Below are 23,514 nucleotides of genomic sequence, written 5' to 3'. Positions count from 1 at the left end.
ACTGCCAAAATTGTCCCTGCTCTATTTTAAGTCAACGCCATTTGACACTTTGGTTTACTGGAAGTATTTGCTCAGTCATGTGCTATAAGGATTGTACTATTTGCCGTTTGCCTGTTTACAGTTTTTTGGTGGTATAGTCTGTTTACACAAACTCTGAAATTCTGATCATTTCCTCGACAATGTTTTGATTGTCTCAGTGCTTTATCACCCCAAATATTCTATCAAACACCATCATATTATATATGAATAATTGAATGGAATTCCAGTATGAATTCCTTGGAAATTCTTATTGGTAGAATAAATCTTAACATATTTGCAGGGATGGAGACACTCTTCATACAAGATTTTATGAGGCAGAAGGAAAATTTTATGTGTAAATTGGTTCAATACAATCCTAAAGGACAAATATTTTGACAGTTTGAATTGGCTATAAAGAGGGAGAGTCTCCAGTCTTAGTAGCTCACTGAAATCCACTTAAAATTCAGTTAACCCAGACCACATTGTGTCTCAGCAATACATATTCAATAGACCAGGACAGATGTCTGCCTGTTACAATGACCCTTTGAGAAGCTTCAGAGGACCTACCACAACTATAGCCCCTTTTGTGTGCCTTTCTCATGCGTAGACTACTGTGCTTTGAACCAAGTGACAGCACCACCTTTGCCACAACTAGTTGGACTAGGAATGGGTGACTGGTTACATAAGCAGCTATTTACAGCCTGGCCAGCATGCTAGGATGACGCACGAAGGGACAGTTTTGCTTAACAGGGGTGCTCTCTGATAAATAGAAACAAACTTATCAATTAGATCTCTTTTCAGGGAGATTCAGGAGCAAAGAGAGATACATGATCCTTAAACAACAGTTGTGGGGAGTTTGGAGCAGAAGGAAGAAGCAGAGAAAAAGCAAAGCAGGGATGGGTTGAATCACAAAGCTGTCCAAGATGTACAGTGGTGCCACGATGATTGAGCTACTTCATTGCAGCTGCTCTGTACCCTGAGCTTGGCTTTGCTGCATTTAAGATTGTTTCCCTTGTTTTTGGTGGAGGGGACATGTGGGTGTAGGGACAGGGGCTGTGAAATCTTTCCAATTCTTGAAAAAAAGAACCTCATTTCCACAAATCAACACACCTAGTAAGATAGGTCTCGAAAGAAAAACTGTTTTAGCCCTAAGAGAAATTGTGCAGTTATCTCTGAAAGTAATATTTTCTCCTCCTACAACATGATTTTACAGGGAATCTCATAGCAGTAGGACTCATATTTATAAAATCCTTTAGCAGCAAAGCTATCTTATTACACACACACACAGGCACAAACTAGAAATGGGTAAAATATTTAGTACCAAGGGCTAAATTGAGATAACTTATATGTTCCCCTAGGATAAGACCACTTCCCTATGAAATAGCCTACAGAGACATCATACCAAGAGTTAAAAGAACGACTGTCCATAGGTGCTCTAGGCAGGATTTTAGCAGATCCCAAAGTGGTTAAGAACAGTGACAATACGGATATGGGGAAAAATATGATCTAGATAAGAAATGGCAGCTGGACCTCACAATTTCTCAAGGATCCCTGAGATGCACATTTCAGAAACTTATCAGTCACTCAAGTACAAGCTGTCTCATAAATGAGAAATCAGATAACTAAATCTTTAATACATTTTTTCCAATTTGGTTTTTGGGGTAAAATACCCATAACATAAAATTTACCATCTTAATTATTTTTAAGTGTACGGTTCAGTAGTATCAAGAACATTCATACTGTTGTGCAACCATCATCACCATCTATCTCTACTCTTTCCATCTTGTAAAACTGAAACTCTGTACCCGTTAAACAATAATTCCCCATACCCCCTCTTCCCACCAGGCCCTGACAACCACCATTCTACTTTCTGTTTCTATGATTTTAATGATTTTAAATACCCCATATAAGTGGAATTATACAATATTTGTCTTTCTGTGACTGGCTTATTTCATTTAGCATAATGTCCTCAAGGTTTATCTATGTTGTAGCTTATGATAGGATTTCCTTCCTTTTTGAGGCTGAATAATATTCCGTTGTATGTATATACCACATTTTGCTTATCTATTCATCCATCAGTGGACACTTGGGTTGCTTCTCCATTTTAGCTATCATGAATAATGCTGCTATAAACAAGAGTGGACACATATCTCTTTAAGACCCAATTCTTTGGGGCATATACAGTCCCAATTAAACAATTTCTTAACACAGAATTTTTATACTTGAAAAACTCTTCTAGATTTGAGATTTTTTCATATATAAATCACTCATATACATCTAGAACAGAAAAGTATGTTGTGTTTATTATAAATTTATTATATTTATATAATAAATGGCTAAGGTGTTACCAAAACATGGAATGATATGCGACAGATAATTCTTTTACATATATCTTAACAAAATGTAACACAGCTTCACATACACTAGAGTTTATCATGAAAAATGAGTCTTTATTTTATATGTCCTTCCCTTCTCTGCACACAGGGTGGGAGGTCATTAACAAATGGTATTTATCAACCAAGTGAGCTGGCAGGTTTACTCTATAAATATGAATTTTTGTGCTTGCAGAAAAGTTTCTTCTTGGAGATTAGCCATGAACTTATGTTAATAGAACTCACTTGTTAAAAACAATAACAGCAAGTTTTAATTATATTTAAGATTATTAAAGCATTAGCCTTCCTTAGGTTCCTTTAAGAACTCATTCTCAAGGATAGTGAGGTTATTTGCCATTATGAGGTCCCGTATCCTATTTGACTCCTCAGGATTTTGCTTGGTCTGAAAAATTTTAAGGTTATTATGTGTTTGAATTTGAAAATTTTGATGCAGTCCACAGTATGCCCAAACACAACTTAGGCTTGATTTGTTTGTGCTTGTACTTTTATCACAAATAATTGCAGGTAAGTGCATTAACAAATAGAGCTTTTAAACTTATTTGATAAATTTCAATAATCTGTTGCCTAATGTGCTGGTTAATTTTATATATCAGCTTGGTTAAACCATGATACACACGGTACCCAGTTTTTAGTCAAACACCAGTCTACATGTTGCTGTGAGGGTATTTTTTAGAGGTGATTAGCATTTTAATCAGTAAACTTTGAATAAAGTGGAATACTCTCCATAATGTGGGTAGCCCTCAGTTGAAGGTTTTAGAGAAAACACACTGAAGTCCCTTAAGAAAGAGAAAATTGTGCCTCCAGACTCACTTTGAACTTGATCTGCAATATCAACTCTTCCCTGGATCTCCAGCTTGCTGGCCTGCCCTGCAAAATTCTGACTTACCAGTCCCCACAACCATATGAGCCAATTCCTTAAACTAAATCTTTCTCTCTCTCTCTCTCTTTCTCTGTGTGTGTGTGTGTGTGTGTATGTGTGTGTGTATATATATATATATACACACATCCTATTGGTTCAATTTCTCTGGATAACCCTGACTAATACATTCAACTACAGTAAACAGGATGAGGTGGCTTCACTCTGAGAGAGCTACACCTTATGGAAACACTATACCTTAAAAAAAGTTTATATCTGGTGATATTTTATGCAGGAGTTATGCTAAATTTAAAAGTAAAGTTCTCTTTTTATCAGCTATTATGGTTTACTGGAGTGCACGACTAATTAAGATGTATAAATAAATATCATATAACTTACTATTCACTCTTGTTTCATGACAGCAAATCTATCCTCCAGCTCTTTAGAATCACGTAGCACATGGTTTCACATGACTGGATTTTGTAACAATTTGTCTTTTGCTTCAGGTTGCCAAATTATTTTCTCTATCAATTCTATAAAATTGACATTATAAATTTACAGAAAAATTCCCCTTAAAACTTAAATTACAGGGGCCAGCCCCATGGCGTAGCAGTTAAGTGCGTGCGCTCCGCTGCTGGCGGCCCGGGGTTCGGATCCCGGGTGCGCACTAACACAAGCTTGTCAAGCCATGCTGTGGCGGTGTCCCATATAAATTAGAGGAAGATAGGCACAGATGTTAACCCATGGCCAGTCTTCCTCAGCAAAAAGAGGAAGATTGGCATGGATGTTAGCTCAGGGCTAATCTTCCTTACAAAAAAAAAAAAAAACTTCAATTACAGTTTAGGAAAAGGATTCTAAACATGAGTGCAAAACAGTCCACTTTTTGAAGCCTATAAGTTTGTAATCACTTTTTTAGCCATAGTATTACAGAAATGGATTGAGCATGTGACCGAGCCTTTTTCAGTTTTCCATAGGAGAAAGGCACACTTTTCTTTCTCTAAAACATGAGGGTAACCGTGTATCTCAGTTTAGGAATATGCAAATTAAGCATTGAACAATTTGATAAACAAATATGCTTACCTCATATAAGAATTTAGTAGGCAGAATTGCACAGTGGTTAAATACTCAGACTCCAGAAACAGTAGGTCAAGTTTAGTGTGTAAATTTGGGTAAGTCACTTAACCCCAGTATTTAGTTTATAGGAAGCAGTCAGACTTTGTAGCAAGTTAAGTGATAATAAAAGAGGAGTCGAATGTGACTGCAAGTTTTTGACTCTGTCAAGCTGAAAGCCTACAACAAAAATGGAGTAGTTTAGAAGTTAGGGGCAGTTTTAAGGGGGGGATCATATGTGCTTGGAGAAAGGACAGTTTGAAACGGCAGTGGAAGATCTAGGTGGGGTTAAACTTTAAGCTGTTAGAAATTTCATATTATCAACAAAGCATATCCAAGCTGGGAGAGACCTTGCACATCACCTAATCTGCATCCCTGGTTTCAGGTTTATGCAACAGAAGTGAAATGCCATTGTCCCACAGCTGGTTGACAGCAGAATCAGGGTGAGGACCCAGTCAGCTAACACCCAGACCAGAGTTTGCCTCTCCTGATCCTGCCAAACCAGCGTGCATAGAATCCCAATGTCAAAGATGCCTAAAATCTCAGTTTTTCAGACTGATGAGTGGAATATTTTAAGATGGTGTAATTTTTTAAAATCTAAGAGTGTATAACATCATGCATATTATATAACCATTCTTAAAGCTTAAATGACAGAATACCTACGCATAACAACAAAGGTGATTTTTAAATATAGAGGAAACATATTTCACAGACATTAGGTAATTTTTACTATTTTTATTTAAATGTCAAGGTAGTCTACTTTTATAGATGTCCCATTACTGTTTTCTTTTTTGTTTTTTGGGGTTTTTTTGGTCACATCTTCCTGTTAGGGCACTGAATTTGTCTAATCACTTGCAGACAAAGGTGTTCTGTCACAATTTCTCTTAACGATGCTAATAATAGATGCTTCTTAAGATTTTTATTATCACTTTAGCCACAAAGTCTCATCATTTTCTGGTGTTAAACAGAGAGACAATTTGGTTGCTCAGAATATTTTGGTAATTAGAGGTGCAGAAAATATTCAACCAGTGGGTTAATCTGCTCATTGTTAATACCATCTTAAAACTTAGGTTTTATTTTTGAAACCAAGTTGTCTTTTTCATCTTAGACTGTTCTCCACCAAGGTCATGTCACTCTCAGATACTTAATATTTCTAAAATTAGAACATTCTTAAATATCCCAGCAGCAGAAACATTAGTCCAAATATCCATGAATTCACATTTAAACTTTCAAATAATTTTCTTTTTTTACCTCTAGTGATTAAAAAACAGGCTCAACACGTATCAATTCATTCACAAAATATTTGTTAAGTTCATAATATGAACCAGGAATTGTTTTACTTATAGAGGATATATTAGTAAATAAAATAAAAGAAAACAATTTTGAATTTTAAGCTAAGGAAGATATGAAACCATTATACAGTTTTGAACCATGTGATATAATCTCTCTTCCATTTTAAATTGGTTGCATTCTAAATATAAAATCAAGATGAAGTTTACAGGATTTATTGATAGCTTGAATGCAAGCTCTGAAACAAAAGTGTCAAGGATAATACCAAGGTCTCAGCTTACGCATCAGGAAAAATAGAGTTACCGTTTGCTGAGGTTGATAAGACTTGGAGAATAGCTGGTTTAGGAAGAAAAATCAGGAAAGTCTAGAGAAATACACAAAACTTCAGCCCTGAATATTTGTTTAAATTTCTGTCCTCTAGACTGGAAAATATAAAACCTCAAGTTCCTCTCTCCATCTCTACCTTAAGGATGAGATCATAAATGAATACTTTGCAAGTCTCTGCTTCCTATTCTCTGTTCTTTCTCAGCCGTCTAGCCGAGAGCTGCGCAAGTCTTACTAGCTCCCAAATGCAGCTCTCCAAGCTTTACTATTATGTCATCTCTCAGAGAGGGGCAGAAAGAGAAAATGATTACTTAACTTTTTCCTTCTAAGATATTCCCTCACCTCCACTCCTTAATCTCCTCACACATTCCAAATCACTTGGGTTTAAGAGATTTTTTATTTGTTTTTTCTCTTCCAAATATTTTAATTGTGATGACCTTGATGTCTTCCCTATGTAAGAAGTTGCCTTACCCCTGGTTTTCTAGAAAACAGCACCTGGAGCAGGGCTCATACTTGATGCTTTATTGAGAAGTGGAATCCCAGGACCAGAGTGAGGAGGGAAAAGGATGTGACACAAAGAAAGAGGACAAGAAAACCCTACATGTTATATTAAAGAGCTGGCCACGGTTTAATAAGAAAACTCATGTTAGTAAAAAGAAGAGGCCATATAGAGCCACCTCTTCCTGGGAGAATCTGTTCAAGGAGAGAAAGGGGAAGCATTTTAAACTGACAGCTCCTTCCTGTGTTCTGTTTTTCATTGGTCAAGGATCAGCCCACAAAGCTTTCATTTCTCTGCACTTCTGAGAATTCTACCAGGCCCCTCCAGGTAACCACTGGGAAATGAGAGTCCCAGTGGGTCCAGTCAGGCTGGAGCGAGGCAGGAGAGATGTTAAACAGCTCCCACTACAGCTAACTTGCCTCAGGGAGAAACTGAGTCAACTGGCAGTATTTGAAGATGAGGCAGACCAGGGCATGAAAGCTATAAGAGCATTTTGAGTAGGACCGCTCTATCTGAGAAGCAGGACAAACGACTAAGGTCTAGGGGCTAAATACGTTGATTATATTAGGAGAGGTGCATAGCTCGAACCTGCCAGAATTTGTTTCTAGCACTACTTAGATCTGCTTATACCCCCTCTTGTATAAGCATATGATGCCTTCACTTCTACCCTGAAAGAGGTGGTCCAAATCCAGTTCTTCAAAGAGTGAACAGTTGCAATATCCTGAAAAGACTTACGAAGGATAAGCAAAACAAACCACATATATTGATGTTGTAGCTGGTTCTGGCACAGTAATGTATATTTCTCATCTCCCTCTACTGCCAACTTGAGATTTTTCTTGACCAAGACTTTGACTAGTCTTGGTTACTTGCCTGGTGGAGTGTCCCAGCACGTTATCCCCAAGGGGTATAAACCCTTACTTACCTTACCATATGGAATGGGGGGCTGTAGTTGCTGCAATTGTCCATTCACAGTTATCACTAGGCACTGAAAACCAAGAAACATGCCAGTAAATCCCTGGTTTGGGGATTTACTCCTCTTTGTCTTAATTGTGTAATATCAACCCCAGCCTAGTATAACAATTATTTATTAACTCAGTGAAAATAGTAGCTCCTTTCTTTTCCTGCTGGTCCATTGGTGGTGGCCAGATAGTAATAATAGCTTCCAATTAAACACAAAACTTTTCTGTTATCTGCTAGTGGAAGTATTGGAAACCAGGATATCTAACTTGGCAGAGACTAATTTTGCAGAGAGAGAAAACACAAATTTCTGCAAGAGGCTCACTGAGAGTGATGGTGTGAAGACCCAATCACACTTCCTCCCTTTGGTTCCTGGACTTCTAGCTATTGGGAACACAGTACCGTGTATCAGCCATTGGTTCAGTGAATATACTGCATCCTGGACGACAGCTTCCCAACCCACAAGGTGTTGGCCTTGAGTTGACAAATTAACTGAACCTTCAAAATGCCATTTTCCTGTGGCTGCTTCTTTATGATGTAAGGCCAATGAACCCCATATTTGTCACTCTGTTTTCAAACTTCTTTGCATTAAAATAGGTTCTTTTGCCTGAGACAATATTGTGAGGGACACCGTGTTGATAGCTCAGCTATTCTATAATTCCTTGGGTGACTGTATTGATTTTAGTTAGGAAGAATGAATTTCTACCTCCTCCAAGATCCAATGGAATGAACCTATCACCAGGAGGTTTTCTTGTAACACTGAGGATAGCGACATTTTCAGGTCTTCGAGTTGGACCCAGAAAATAACAAGTTGAATATTTAGTAGTGGTGATAGCTATATCAGCCTTGGTGAGATGAAACCCCTGTAGTTGAGGCTATGTGTAACCTATAATCATAGCTCTCTCTTTGTGTACCTACAACACAAGCATCATCGTGGCTGAGGATAGCTGGTTGACAATCACAGAGAGTTCATGCTGACAACCGATTGCTGAGAACCTTATCTGCAGTGGATGCTTTCTTGTGGACAAAAACACAAATACAAAAATCCACACACTTTTAGCCTCCACCCATAGGTACCTCCACTTTACACTGCGTCAGACCTTTTTCTTCCCTCTCTTCATTCCAGGCCCTTAACCAACCTATTAAGCCATTCATTCCACTGCCCTAGAGTCAATGTATATCCATACATCCCTTTTCCCTCCACAATGAGTGGACAATCAAATGTGTTGATTGCAGATCTGCCTATTGGAAGAATTGTTTCCATTCTCTTGTCCTTCAGGGCCACTTCTGAGTGGGATGTAATTAGACAGTCAATTCAAATGAACAAAGCCTGATACTTAACTCTTTTCCTTAGTTGTATGTAAGAAACTCATAGGAAATCATCCTAGGAGGCCATAGGTGTGAGTTGAGGCAGAAGTATCAGTGCAATAGAGATAGGTGACATGTAACTCACTTGTTCATGTAATTTACTTGTACTTTCAGGACTTGTCTCTGCCAGTCCTGAATCTGCCTTAATCCTAGAATGGATAGCTGTTGTGCTTACCTGATTTTGAGTTCATGGATCTAATATCTCCCAGTTTATGATGAGTAGTTCCAGTTGCATAGTTTTTAGTGCCCCAAGATCTGTTATTCAGTCTCTATTAGGGCCCATTTAATATGCAGAGAACTGTTATTCCAATGGATAGTAACTTTCTGCTGTAGAGATCTTGCTTCAGTGCCCTAAAGGTCTGTATTACCTCTTTCTTAGTTGTAGGAGGTGTGAGATGCAACAAGTTGCCATCTCCCTTAAAGGGGATGTCCCAGCATGCTCCAGACCACTGGACCACTAAAAACTTCCCTGAGGTCTCCCAAATTATTGTAGGATGCATCTTCTACCTTCTGGAACACATGTCTTACTAGGGCTTCTAGGGTAGTTGCCATTTTCTTCTCCTCTAGTCTAATTAGCATGATTTCATCAATATAGTAAACCTATATGATGTCCTGTGGCATATCAAGATAGTAGAAGTGTCTGCAATTATGTTATAAGGGAACAAGTGATTCAATCTAATCCTGAGGAAAGACAGTGAATGAGTATTGCTGCCCTTACCACTTAAAGATAAATTCCTCACACCAAATGCCACAAATTGTAATTGAGCTGTCCTAGTAAAGACACCACATCTCCTAGCAACTACAATTGGATCTGCCACCTGGATAAATGTATGATAGTTCATTGACATCCACCACGACCAACCAAGTTTTAGTAGAAATCAAACAGGTGAATTATATGGGGCTGTGACTGGAACCACCACCCCTATGTCTTTCAAATATTTGATATTGACACTAATCTCTGAAATTCCTCTCTAGATTTAGGATTTTTTCTAGTTTTCTATGTCAGCTGGGGTGGAGGGGCAGTTCCAGAAACTTTTATTCTCCCCTCCAACCATAATGGCACTTACCTCATAGTTCAGAGAATCAAGGTGGAGTATCTTCCAGTTGCTATGTTCACAATTAAATATTTGAGGATCGGGAAAATTATCTCATAATGGACCAAATACCCACTGGATCAACTATAAAAACATTTGGCCAAAATTCTATTTATTATTTCCACTCTACTCTGAGGAACATAATGGCATTTTTTAGTTCCCTGGTGTCAGTGTCATGTCAGACCCACATCTTAGAAAGCCTGAAAAGCCCTCAGAAAAGCACAGTTACTCTAGAAATTGTCTGCAAGTCTGTTCGGAGAAAGATTGTAGGAATATTTACTGTCTACACTCATAGTGTCTTTGAGGGGCCTCCTCGAGAGCACTTGGCCTCCCCTTCAATCAATGAGTTGTCTCGATGAACTGAGGGACCTGGCACCACGGTGAAGAGCTATGACTTTCCATCTTGACTGTTGATGTCAACTGCTCTGCTAGTCTGATTTCTTTAGTTTTATTATTATACAAATTAATAAAGCACAACCCAGTTAGCTGATAGTCATTGCTCTAGATCTCTGTGGATTGAGGCATCCTTACTGCTAATCTGGCTTTGCTGTCCATTTCAGCAATTGCATTTACTTTGTCTCTGATAGTTACATGCTGCCACCTAGCCCATGCCATTTCAAAATGCTATTTCCCCATTATATCTAGAATCCAAGTTCCATGGCAGCATCTACCTACAGAGAGAGCCACCAAAGTGCTTCCCAAAATGCATTCTTTATTGCCATAAGGAAGGGAAGTCTTTTGGGTCCTTCCTGGGAACATAGGCAGATGGTAGTTTCTCAGTGACATTTACTATATGAATCCATTCTAACACCGCCAACTCCCTGCGACTTTTAACCCCTCCCTCAATCCTATGCTGAGTATTCTGAAATCTCCACCTCATTTACCATAGGTCATTGTTATATCCAATCATCAAGGAGCCATCAGAGCAAACTACTATGACCAGCTTCAGGTATATTTGCCAGAATGTTGAATCCTTAGTGAGAGTGAGTGCCACAGTGCCTGTGAGTTCTCCTCTATCCAGCCATATATTCCATCTCTCTGGATTAACACCTTCAAAATACACTCCTATACATATTTCCTCAGTTCCTGACAGTACATGTGTGTACAGCAATTCCTTTGGTGTGTATGCTCTTTATTCCCAGAACAATGCTTCTTACTGGCATGGAGGCAAGGAAGGGTAATCGGGGTAAGTCTTAAAGGAAACAAGCATCACCTTTCTTCAGGTGAGAACATTGTGTGGAATTCAGATATGGGGAAACTGTTCTCCTTTAGCAAAGGGAATCTGGCTGTTTCTACCAGCCAGAAGGGATCCTTCAGTGGAATTTGAAGGTTCAAAATTCTCGGGTTTGTTAACTGATGATCCCATCTCATATTTCAGGGTTCCATTCTTTCCAAATCAGAGGCTGCGCATTCAACTTCGTTTTGCAGCTCTGCCACCATTATGATCAAACTCTCAGCCTCATTTTTAGTTTAGAATGCCCTGTGCATCAAGGAATAAGAATCTTTTTTAGAGCATTTGAGACCTCTGGCTTTCAAAGTATGCTTTAGTTTGGCCTCCAATGTCCTTAAAACCAGCCATCCCAACAACAGTTACGTAATTATCATTGCTCCCACATTGATCAAGTGCATTAAACACTTGATCTCTCAATGCTCTGTCTCAGCCAGCACCTCAATCCAATTAATCATAGGTGAAAGCTTTAATAGCTGTATATATCATAGGTTATTACCACCTCACTTTCCACCAGCAATGGGGGCCCTATTACCTTCAGTCAGGTGGGCAATTCGACTGCAAATTCCTATACTGAGGGTCCATTTTCCAGATAGAGGTGCCAAATGCATTACCCAGGTTTCTAGAAAACAGAGCCTGAAATGAAGTTTGCATGTGAATGTTTTCTTGGGGGAGCACAATCCCAGGGAATTGAGAGTATCCTCCAAGAGTAAGGGAAAAGGGAATGAAGCAGGAAAGAAAGGAAAGCAAACACAAGGGAATGTGTTACCAAGTTGGCAACAGCTTTACAAGGAAATGAACCTGGTTATTCAGTCCCTCAATTTATCTGTCAGAGGCCACTTATACATTGCCTTTGTTAGGTCAAATTTTGCTCATAGGGCATTAACTCTTCTCAACTTCCAGGTTGTTTTACTTCGCTTCTCCAAGCAGCTGCTGGGAAAGCCAGAGCATCCTTGGGCTTGATTGATTGGACCAGAGCGCTGCTTTGGCTCCCAACTGTAGAGAGTGCATTGGAGCCTTTGCTAAAACACTTGTCACTAGAAGACAACTACAGGTGTTAGAAACTGTGATAAGATCAGAGATGGTGGCTAGGCTTTGTGAGCATGAGAATGGCCTGTGTAGTCATTGGGGCCCCTCAAGTTGGGAATCAGGGGAAGTGGCCAAAGCCAGACAGGTTGTTGGGGCCAAGTGGATCTGGGGCAGTGCATAAGCCAAGTTTAGTGAAAGAGCCATCATGTTGTAAATCTCTCCTCAAGGATGCTAACCAGCACCTTAGTAACTTGAATACCAGGCACTTCACAGAAGCATGATGACTTGGAAGATGCTAAAGAAGAACTAGAAGATCCAGGATGTAACCCGTCATAAAGAAAGTCTAATTCGCGAAAGACGAGAAGTGACAACATAACAGGGAACAATATTAAATAAAAGAAAAGGTGTTATGGAAACCTACCCCCAGTGAAAGTTAGGATATTATTAAAAATTCTTTGACATATCCACTATGTACTAAAAACAACAAAAGGCAAAAGTAGGATGAAATGATAGTTTTCTGGAGGCAAACTGGGAACACAAGAAGTTTACTGACAAACCTCAAGGTTATTCTTTATTTTCTGAAAGTAGTCCTTCTTTGTCTTTTCAGGTTCTGGGCCTTCATAAGAAAGTAATTGCTTTTGTTGAATCACCCACTTTCTGGGAACAAGTACCCATCTTTCCCCTTAAAAAAAATCTTTTCTTTTACTATGATCTTACCACTGATGGCAATAACTTAATGTTCAGACTCTCCTTTGAAATAAATTTGATAAGGAATATCAGTTTTCTTATCCAAAAGTAACAGTAAAAACTGAGCTAATTTGTCAATCACTTTGTGCAATATGGAGTACATAAAAATAGTATATTAAATACAAGAATGATTCAATAGGCATTCCAGTGATTGTTAATGCTTAGTGAGGTAACACAAAGAATTCCTGAGTATGTTGTGAGCAGGGCAAGGTTGGTGAACAGGAGTAGGCTTGGGAATAAGACAGAAGAAGAAAATGAGGCAGATTATGTGTCAGCCTGAGGAAATTATTAATTAAATAGATAAATAATCACTGCTATTTTAGTCATTTTAATCAAACAACTAGTCCAATTAGTTTTCTCCTTTTCAAAATATATGCCTAGTTTTTATTAAAGTAATGCATCCTCATGACGAAAAATAAAATAGCACAAACAAGCTTAAAATGAAAAGCAAGAGGGGCCAGACCCATGGCCTAGCAGTTAAGTACACACGCTCCACTGCTGGCGGCCCAGGTTCAGATCCCAGGCGCTCACCGGGGCACCACTTGTCAGGCCATGCCATGGCGGTCTCCCATATAAAGTGGAGGAAGATGGGCACAGATGTTAGCTCAGGGCCAGTCTTCCTCAGCAAAAAGAGGAGGATTGGCGTGGATGTTAGCTCAGGGCTAATCTTCCTCAAAAAAAAAATAAATAAATAAAAAGCAAGAGACCCTTGTCTACTACTCCCATCCCAATCCCACTCCTAAAGTCAACTACTTTTATTTCTTCTGGTGAATGTCCTCCGATCTCTAATATGCTTATAGGGCATATAATTGACTCATTAATTTTGACATTACCTGTTGAATTGCGCTATGATGGATGTTTTAGTGCATGTGCACTAAAACCACTTCCACCTATACGCCCACTTCCTAGGTTTGCTAGTCATATCAGTATTTTTAGTTTGTCTGTTAATTATTTATGTAACTCAAAATAATACACAAACCTCTGCTTTGTGCTCCATTGATGTTTGATAGTTTTTCTTGACTGCCGTTTTATAAGTTTGCTACAGTCTCTCCACCTCAACTGTTCACCCCATTCTGTTATCTATATCTTTATTTTTATACAGTTAGGATATCTTGGTAGGACTCCTTGGGATAATTCTCTTTTACAGAATTTAGGGCCCAACAAGGGTGAAAAAAAGGACGTTTTAGTAAGTCTTTCTTTCTCCAGGCACTAAACTATCTCCTAAGGCCCAGAAGCCTTGATTACTTGCCATAGCATAGTCTGAATGCAGACACCAGTGCTTAAAGTGTAAGAATGAGAATGGCTTCTTTTTTTTTTTTTTAAAGATTTTATTTATTTTTTTTTCCCCCAAAGCCCCAGTAGATAGTTGTATGTCATAGCTGCGCATCCTTCTAGTTGCTGTATGTGGGACGCAGCCTCAGCATGGCTGGAGAAGCGGTGCGTTTGTGCGCACCCGGGATCCGAACCCGGGCCGCCAGCAGCAGAGCGCACGCACTTAACCGCTAAGCCACGGGGCCGGCCCCGAGAATGGCTTTTAGCAATACGTTTTAGAAAGGTCAATCAGTTTCTGGCTGCAGGCTACCGGGTTGTAAACCTAACCCATCTTTATTTGACCACCTTAAGGCTGATTAACATATAAGCACCTGGCCATCCTCAATTATTTTAGGCTGCTTATTCCATCCCACTAAGAAAGACACTCTCTTCAGGACAGCTGGTGGCAACTGTCAAGCACTGGGCCTATGCTTGTTGCAATGACTGGCATTGCTGATGGAATTCCTCTGGAGTTGTGAAAAAGACTCAGCTTTTTATAATTTATGGCAATCCGAAACAGCCCACTCCATCTCTGCCTTCATCTTGTGCATTATTCTGCCTGGAGTGGTAAGAAACTGTACCTTAATACTTCTCTTTGGCTGGGAATCTTCCTTTCCTCTTCCCCACCGTAGCTTTCAAGGAAAGAGAGATGGCATTAAAGCTTGCTTTTATTCTTATCATACTCAGTGGGTCTGAGTCCGTGTAAAAATTCATATTCTAACCTCCACCTCCGGTACTAGAAAATTAATCTTTATTTAGACACCGGTGGTAATATTTACATTCTATTCTGCAATATCAATGAAACCACCTGAGGTTTATCTAAACATTGATCGCAAAAATTGAAAGACCGAAAACAGAGTTTACGTTATTATGACTATGTCAATGTCGTTCATTGCAAAGGTAGGTAGAGGTCTGTGATTACCACTCTTTCTCTGTGGGCTCAGTGTTATAAACTCATTGCTACTGAAACCAAAATATTAAATGGAATCTCCTTCATTTTACTCCATCACTCACTTAAACGCATGTCATGCTTGAAATTGCTTTATATTGGAACAATTTTTTTCTTATACATTTTGTTTGGTGTTTCTTGAAATGACTTACAGCCTGTCTTTATTTCTTGAGAAGAAATATAAGCCACCTATAGTACCTTTCAGTCTATTGTCTAGTCTTCTTTTTGGAGATATGTTTCTTAGAAACCACTGATTTCCTTTTCTATTGTGTACAGTTGATACTTTCTGTAACTCAGATCCTAGATTATTCTTACCAATTCTTAAATACCATATCTTCCTACTTTTTCATTTTTCATCCTCATTTTGCTGAAGTTCAGTCTCAAGAAACAGCCTCAGAAAGGTTAATTGGAAGTAAAAATAAAAAGTACTTACGCAACTAGAAATTATTTTATTTTCCCCCAAATCCTATTGATGAGATGATTACTAAATATAAAATTCTTAACCAAAATTAATTTTCCCTCAGATTGCTTAAAGGCCAATGCAGACTCTATCTTCTAGCATTTATTTTGGTGATGAAAAATTTGATGCCAGTCTGACTTTTTTCCCTTGGTTGACAACCTAATATTTGGTTTATTTTCCTTTTTTTCTTCTTTGACAGCTTTTAGGATCAGTCCTCTCCCTCAGATATTTACAAAAAAGTCCCCATTATTTCTTAGGAAACTCAGAGAGACTTTCTTTCTTATTTCAACTTTCTTAGTATTCAATGAATCCTTTCACTTAAACACATCTCTCTTTAATTCTGGTAGATGTTCTTGTTTTATATATTTGATTATTTCCTCTTTGCAGTTTCTATGATTTCTCTTTGTGAAACTCTGATTTAAAAGATGTTTGATGTCCTGAATTGACTCTCTATATATCTTACCTTTGTTCTCATATTCCCCATGTCTATGCTTCTCAGGGATATTTCCAAAATGTTAGCATTTGTGTCATTATCTTTGATTACTTTTAGTGAATTGAATTTCAGTAATCATAGTTTCGACCTCTTTGATATTTTTAGATTATAATTTTTTATACTAACCATTCTTTTCTTTTAAGTGTCATATGTTCTCAAATATCTCTGGCAATACTAATTCAACAGAATTTTGTTTGTTTTTTGTTTTTTAAATTTCTTTTTGTTATCTGATATATTTCTTCCCTTTGAGTTTAGTTTTTTTTCTCTCTAACCTTTTATTTCATTCTGCAGGCTATCCTCAGACATTTTATGTTCTTTGGTTATCCGTTCCTATTTGAGTGAGTAAATAGGAAGGCTGACTTGGAGTTCTGTTTCTTCAGTATGAGCAGACAGAGAGCCAGCCTTTATATGGTCCTTCCCCTACTTCATTTCCAATGCTGAAATGGAAAGGCTTTGTTATTGAGCACAGACGTCCACACAGATGGAATACAAGTCTCCAGATATTTCCTTCACTTTCTTTGGAGAAGAAATGTCCATTTTCTCCCTGGGAGTAAATACATCCATGACTGCTTCCCTTTCTGAGTAGAGAGACAGTTACAATGAGTCAAGGCTGAAGAGAAGGGTAGGGTAAACCTTCTCCATACTAACCTTCAATTGATGCCTCTCTTTTCAGGGCCACTTTTCGGTCTGGGTTTCTGTTATACACGCTATCTCTGAGTCCAGGGCTCTCTGAGATCTGGGACTAGAGAGGAGATTGGCTCTCTTGTCTGCTCACTCTCTCCATGCATAATCTAGGCTAAGGAATCTATTGCTGTTTCATCATTCCACAAGTTTTCCTTCAATTTCCATATTTGAGATATTTGTTAAAATCTCTCATCTACTGAAATTCATTATTTGATCATCATTGTTATTGCCTTCATTGTTTTGGGATGATACATTCTTTATAGATTTACTATTGTTTTGGTTCTCAAGAGGAAGAAAGACCAACATGTACTCCATCAGCCATCTTAAGCCTGAACTCCAACTATCCTAATAAAACAACACAATCAAATTAGTTATGAAAATTTTATTAGCTACTAGCTAAAGTGATCAGTCAATGAGTCAATAATTATTCCATAAAGAATGAAGAGACAGGGGCTGGCCCGGTGGCGCAAGCGGTTAAGTGCGCGCGCTCCGCTGCTGCGGCCCGGGGTTCGCTGGTTCGGATCCCGGGCGCGCACCGACGCACTGCTTGGTAAGCCATGCTGTGGCGGCGTCCCATATAAAGTGGAGGAAGATAGGCACCGACGTTAGCCCAGGGCCGTCTTCCTCAGCGAAAAAAAGAGGAGGAGTGGCGGATGTTAGCTCAGGGCTGATCTCCTCACAAAAAAAAAAAAAAAAAAAAAAAAAAAAAAAAAAAAAAAAGAATGAAGAGACAGATAACAATTATAAAAAACGATGGGGGGCTGGCCCAATGGTGCAGTGCTTAAGTTCATGTGCTCTGCTTTGGTAGCCCGGGGTTAGCGTATTCAAATTCTGGGCATGGACCTATGCACTGCTTATTAAGCCATGCTATGGCAGGCCTCCCACATATAAAGTAGAGGAAGATGGGAACACATGTTAGCCCAGGGCCAATCTTCCTCAGCAAAAAGAGGAGGATTGGCAGCAGATGTCAGCTGAGGGCTAATTTTCCTCACCAGAAAAAAAAAAAAATAAGGATGGGCAAAAACACAGTTTTTTTTTTTTAGTCACAAAGAAAATTCTAGTCAATAGTCAACATAAGCTCTTTGAATTTCCTGGACTATTAAAAAAATTCCCTCAGGAGGAAATGTTTCAGATGGTGCTTCTTTCTTCCTGCTGTGGGCTCAATACCTAGCACTTTTGATCTAATCATAAATTATATCAGTTTTTTATGCCCATTATAGACAAGAATTAATTTTATTACCTAGATTTGTTATTAAAACTCTGTGACTCTTCATTAATGTCAAAATATGGCCCTTTACACTTTAGTGAATGTCACTAATTTTAGGGGAAATTGATATACAGTTTTACAGGATAGTAAAAAGATATTGTGTTATTCTGTAGGGTTGGCTTACATGTACAATTTCAATCACACTGGTTTCTGAGAGGCCAATCATCTGTAATTTAGTGGAGATTGTGCTGTTGGAGCCTTTTGCAGACTCCATTTCTCTTACTTTTGAGAGTACTTGTCTACTTGATAAAAAGAATAAAAAGGAACAGAAAAGAAAAAGACATGACTTTGTTTCTTATATTCAAATGAGCAGATAATGCTGTTTGATTCCCACCCCCCACCCTAACTCCCTCTGGTGATGGGTGTCAGTCAAGGGTCTTAAAAGAGAATGTGTCTATGAGTAAGAAGATTTTACTGTTTTAGAGCCCTGGACATTAGCTATCTTTTCCAAGCAGCTAGCCAATGCAATCATAAGCAAATCTCCTCAGGACTGCCAATTTAGTACTAGCTTATGTTTGGTGGCAATACAGTGTGTTGAAAGACAAATGTGTCCCTGAAATCAGTCTTTAGTTTGGGTAGCCATAAGGCCGATGGATATTTTCTACTTCTCTTTCTTCTCTTTTCTCGCTTTCTCTCTTTTTTAATGACAGGATGGTCATCTTGGAACAAAACCACATGTAACCTGTGTTTAATGCAGTGCTCAAAGATGTGGTGGAGGGTTTGGCCATGAACTCTTCATCCCTTTAACATCCTTCCTGACTCATCTACCTTCTGCTCTCAGGTCATGTCATTACTATATTGACTAATTGGGCTATGGCTTTCTTTCTGCACCATTCCAGAGAAAAGAAGGGAAGAAAAGAAGAGAAGTAGATGAAATTGGTTATGATTTCTTCAAGTCCAATAAGAGTTGAGTCTATTATTGAGGTCCTCAATAAAAAATTCCTACAGGATTCCAGCTCTTTTTTCCTTCTCCCTTTCCATTATACTAAACCACAGAAGACAATTCTAGTAATTAATAAACAGTCACCCTCAAAACCTCCTTGAAAAGTGAGATCAGAAAAAAATTGCTTTAAAATAAGATTTAAAAAAAAACACGTAGGAGATAAGAAAGTGTGGAGAATAAAAATTAAGGGGATTATCCTCAAGTGTCAGAAGTCCACACCACTTTATTTTTACCATCATTACTTTGAAATGACTGCATCTCCCACTCAGATGAGAAGTGCTATGGAGATATCTTTATAGGTATAGATTTTGCTTATAAAATTTATATTGTAATGTATTATTTTATTAATCAGTATATGTATGATATGCATATATAGTGTGTGTATGTGTATATATAATGTTTTTCTCTGTAACTAACAAGATGATAGAAAAGGTGTTAGTTTAATGTGTTAGGCATGTATGAAGACTGTGATAATGCAGAAAAAGAAAAAGCTATTGCTAATATTAAATAAGAACTGTCTATCAAGACAAGGAACCCCGAAAAGACAGGTGAAAAGGCCTCATAGAGAGATGGAAAAATAAACCCCTCACAATAGATACAGAGTCTGTGCACTGAGTCCTACAGTCTAGGCACCTGGGATTGTATTTTCCATTATAGTTATCTTTGATGGGGCAGTTTTATGGGTCATTTTCACCTCTGAATTCTGCTAGGAGAACCCTTACCAACTCATCTACCTAGAACTCAATAAAATTCTTCATTTAAAGGTTACTGATGGGAGTGAGTGGGAGAGAACTCATTTTTCACCAATCATCAAACTCAAGAAGCCAAATGCTTTGGAAAAGATTCTTTTCTCTTACCTTTCTCCTTCCTATCTCTTTTTTATTGTGTATACATCGTGAAAGGTAGAGAGGAAGAAACAATAAAACACATTTTCAAGAGTCACTGGTCTTCACTTATGTCTTCAGTTCATCTCTAAATAATCTTACAGGAAATTTTCCAGGTGTGGAAAAGTAGCCAGGAAACCTTAATTAGGGCTCTAAGATTCAAATCCACACTGGAGAGCAGAAGCATGCTTGTAGAAGCTTCAAATCAAGATAAAAAAAAAATTCAAAATCTCCTGTCTGACACTGTACATTTCCCATCAAAGATCTGAAGCAAAGACTAGTACACTTTTCATAGAAGCTCATGATTGCCTGCTGTCTATTACAAGCAAAGGCAGTACTTACAGCTCGATGTCATTTCAGTGGAAAGTAATTTCACAAATCCCTAAAGAAATGTAAAGATATTTTCACTTTAGACTTAGGAGGTCTATTTTTGCATGTATTGACATTCTATGCTTTAATATTTAATGATTTTTTCCCTATTCTTTTTACCATTCTTCCATCGGGAAGAGTTCTAGAAAAAAATAACTCTTCTTCCTGACCATTTCACTTCATTTCTACAGTTCTTCTACTCATCACTCTTCTTTAACCTTCTGGATAATCCTTGTTTTTAGGTCAGTGACTCTCACTTCTTGCTTTTGGCTAAAAATATTAGAATAGTTCAGTGGTTTTTTTTACCTGTGAACTGAATCATTTTTCATGTTTAACTCAAGTTTCTGCCTACTTCTAGCTCTATAAAGCCTTATATCCACTGAAAAACTACTTTTACACAAAATCTTTTCCGAAGACCTCTTATTAGAAAATTCTAATCTGCCTTTCTTTTTAAGTTTCTGTCATGATTCTTGTGTTTCTTTTTATCATGGGTGTTAGCAATAAAGTTTCCCCCATCTTTCTTTTGTTTGAAGCCAGAGTAATTACCAGACTCTGAAGATAAGCAGTCTTACGAGTAACAACTCAGCCAAACTATGAGAATCTGGAATGACGTAATAACAATGCACACGCTCTGTATGGCCAATATCCATTCTCTTCTCCTTCGTTACAAGCAGGACTCAGATTTTGTAATGTGGCAATATATCCAAAAAACTATGAAGTTAAATTTAAAAAAATAATCTCACTTTCCTGATCTCTCATGTAGCTAGAAATGCCCATGTAACCCAGTTCTGGCTAATTAGATGAAATGGAAGTCTTCTGGATCGAGTTTCCAGTAAAGATTTTCACAGCAGAGAGGCTTAGCCTTCTGCTTGCCCCTCTGCTTTTCTCTTTCTTTCCGCAAGGAGCAAAGATGCAGTGCCTAGAGGTTCAGCAGCCATCTTGTGGTCATGAAGATGACGTCCACAAAGGAAGAATGCCAAAGCAGAAAGACATAAGGAGCAGCTACATCAGCCCTGGAATGCTTATCTCTTGATTTATTATAGGAGGAGAAACTAGAGTCCTTTTTTCTTTAAGCCATTATCAGTAAAGTTTTCTGTTACTTACAACACAGTCCATACTGGTATAGGAAATAGAATAAGTATCAGCACTTCAGCTGACATAACAAAGATCCTGCCTGAGTTCACAGGGTTTGCTGTTGTATAAGGCACCCAGCTTTCTTTGAGGCATATAACTCCCTGAGTTGAGGCAACATTTCTGAACTTGTCAAAGCAATCTCCCTTTCCCTCCAAGGCACTCAGTCTAACTAGCGTGGCGGAGAATTAAAACACATTTTCATCCTGACTTCCAGAGTTGACAAGCTCATCTTTCAGCTTTGTATGCCTCTCTGCAGAGCCCTATAATGTGGTAATCACATGTCTCAGTAGCCTTCTGGACAAGGCAGAGGTGCTTCTGAAAGAATGTCAGAACTTCTCACAAGCAGAGTTTTTACTTTTAAGGACAAATAACAGATGCTTTAAATGTAATTTCTTCTTTTCAATGAATAGCAAATTACACTGGCAATTTCTCTAGGAACTGACATTATTCCATAGCTTGGCAGCTTTCTTCTTTGCATGATAATAGCTGTTTGCTTATTTTTCTTCACTAGGAAGAGGCTTCCTCCCACCAACTCCCCCTCCAAAAAAAGAAGTTCAAGGTCATTCACACATTAACTCTCTGAGCATAATTTACCAAACTTTTTTCAGGCTTTCCTTCCACTACTAGCATTTACTGACACAATGTAACCAAGAATTTCGAACAGCCTGTTGGTCTGATGCAAAAGTAAATCTATTCTTTCAAATTCCTGTGAAAATGCCAATAATATGCCTGTGTTATCCATACTAGTCTTTTCATGTTTTGAAAAGGTAGATCCAGTTTCCTGGATTAATAACCTGTTAATTAAGAGTAATAATAATAGTAATAATAATATATAATAATAATGCTATATAATACTATTAATATAATATATATACTAATTACTATATATAATGCTAATATATAATAATAGTAATAATAATTAATAATAATAATCATTAATAACCTGTTTCGTTCATATAAAACACTGTCTTTAATAGGAAATGAGTCATAGTGATTTCCAGGTAAGTCTCTCCACAACGTAAACCAGGAGTCACTTTGAGAAGTTGAATGAGCTCCTAAATTCTCATAAAACAATAGTTTCATCAGACGTGGCAGTTGGGGTAATTCAGACCTTGTTTCTGTCATACATTTAAAAAATACACACCTTGCCAATTATTGAATGGCATAATATAACGTGAGGTAGAGCTTGGCTAAAGTTTTCCTTGAATTCATTAGCATTTCTTCACAGCAAAGGTGAGTTGTTTAAATAAAACTAAGGAGTCCTATGAAAATAAGACATTTTCAAGTACTCGAATGCATTAGAGAGGTAACTATTTACAATTAACATGCTATTTACAAAACTTGTCTTATCTAGTTGCTAAAACAAGTGCCCTGAGGACCTGGTCAGGCAAGGATTTGTCTCATTTCATCTCTATCGTAGTAATTAGTGCATGTTATTGTACATCACTTTCTGATTTACACTACTTTTAAGAATAGCCTCCTACATACCTCTCCCCCTCACTCAGCCTAGTTAACAAGATTCTACTAGTTTTATTAAATTACTTAAAGTTTGAGATCATTAAATGAAACATTAGGTGGAAGCGTTTTGGTGAGATTTTGCTGTATTTATTTACTTTTACATACTCTCTTTGGATGTGACTATCTATTCTTCCCCTTTATGGTTTTTCACGTCTGCACCTCGTTGCACCTGCTCTTGTCCTGCTCCCAAGGTCCTGTTGCCTCCAGCACCTTGACTCTAATTCTCTCTGTGTTCTGTTGCCTTCTTAGAGCTGTGTTTCCAACACTCCTTCAACCTACTAAAAACGTGACCCACATCTCAGGGTTTGCAGAATGTATTTCATCCTCCTTGGGTTAGAAACCTGGCCTCTTCCCCATCTGATCCCAATCTACGTTTGCATTCAGGTTTTCTACGAGGGATTTTTTGCATTCTGTTTCTATGTCTTTATTCACAACTCCCTCTTTCTTCTCTGCTCTCAAAATTCTTCTTATCCTTTCCAAGTGAGGACCTCCAGGGCACCCTTCACATCTTTGCCCTGGACCCTCCTCTGTGAAATCTTCTCTGCTCTCTTTGGTTCAGAATGATAGCACTCACTTTTGAACATCTATA

The sequence above is a fragment of the Diceros bicornis genome, chromosome 12 (assembly GCF_020826845.1).
Source record: "Diceros bicornis minor isolate mBicDic1 chromosome 12, mDicBic1.mat.cur, whole genome shotgun sequence".
Classification (NCBI taxonomy): Eukaryota; Metazoa; Chordata; class Mammalia; order Perissodactyla; family Rhinocerotidae; genus Diceros; species Diceros bicornis.
This window is presented reverse-complemented; position numbering follows the sequence as displayed.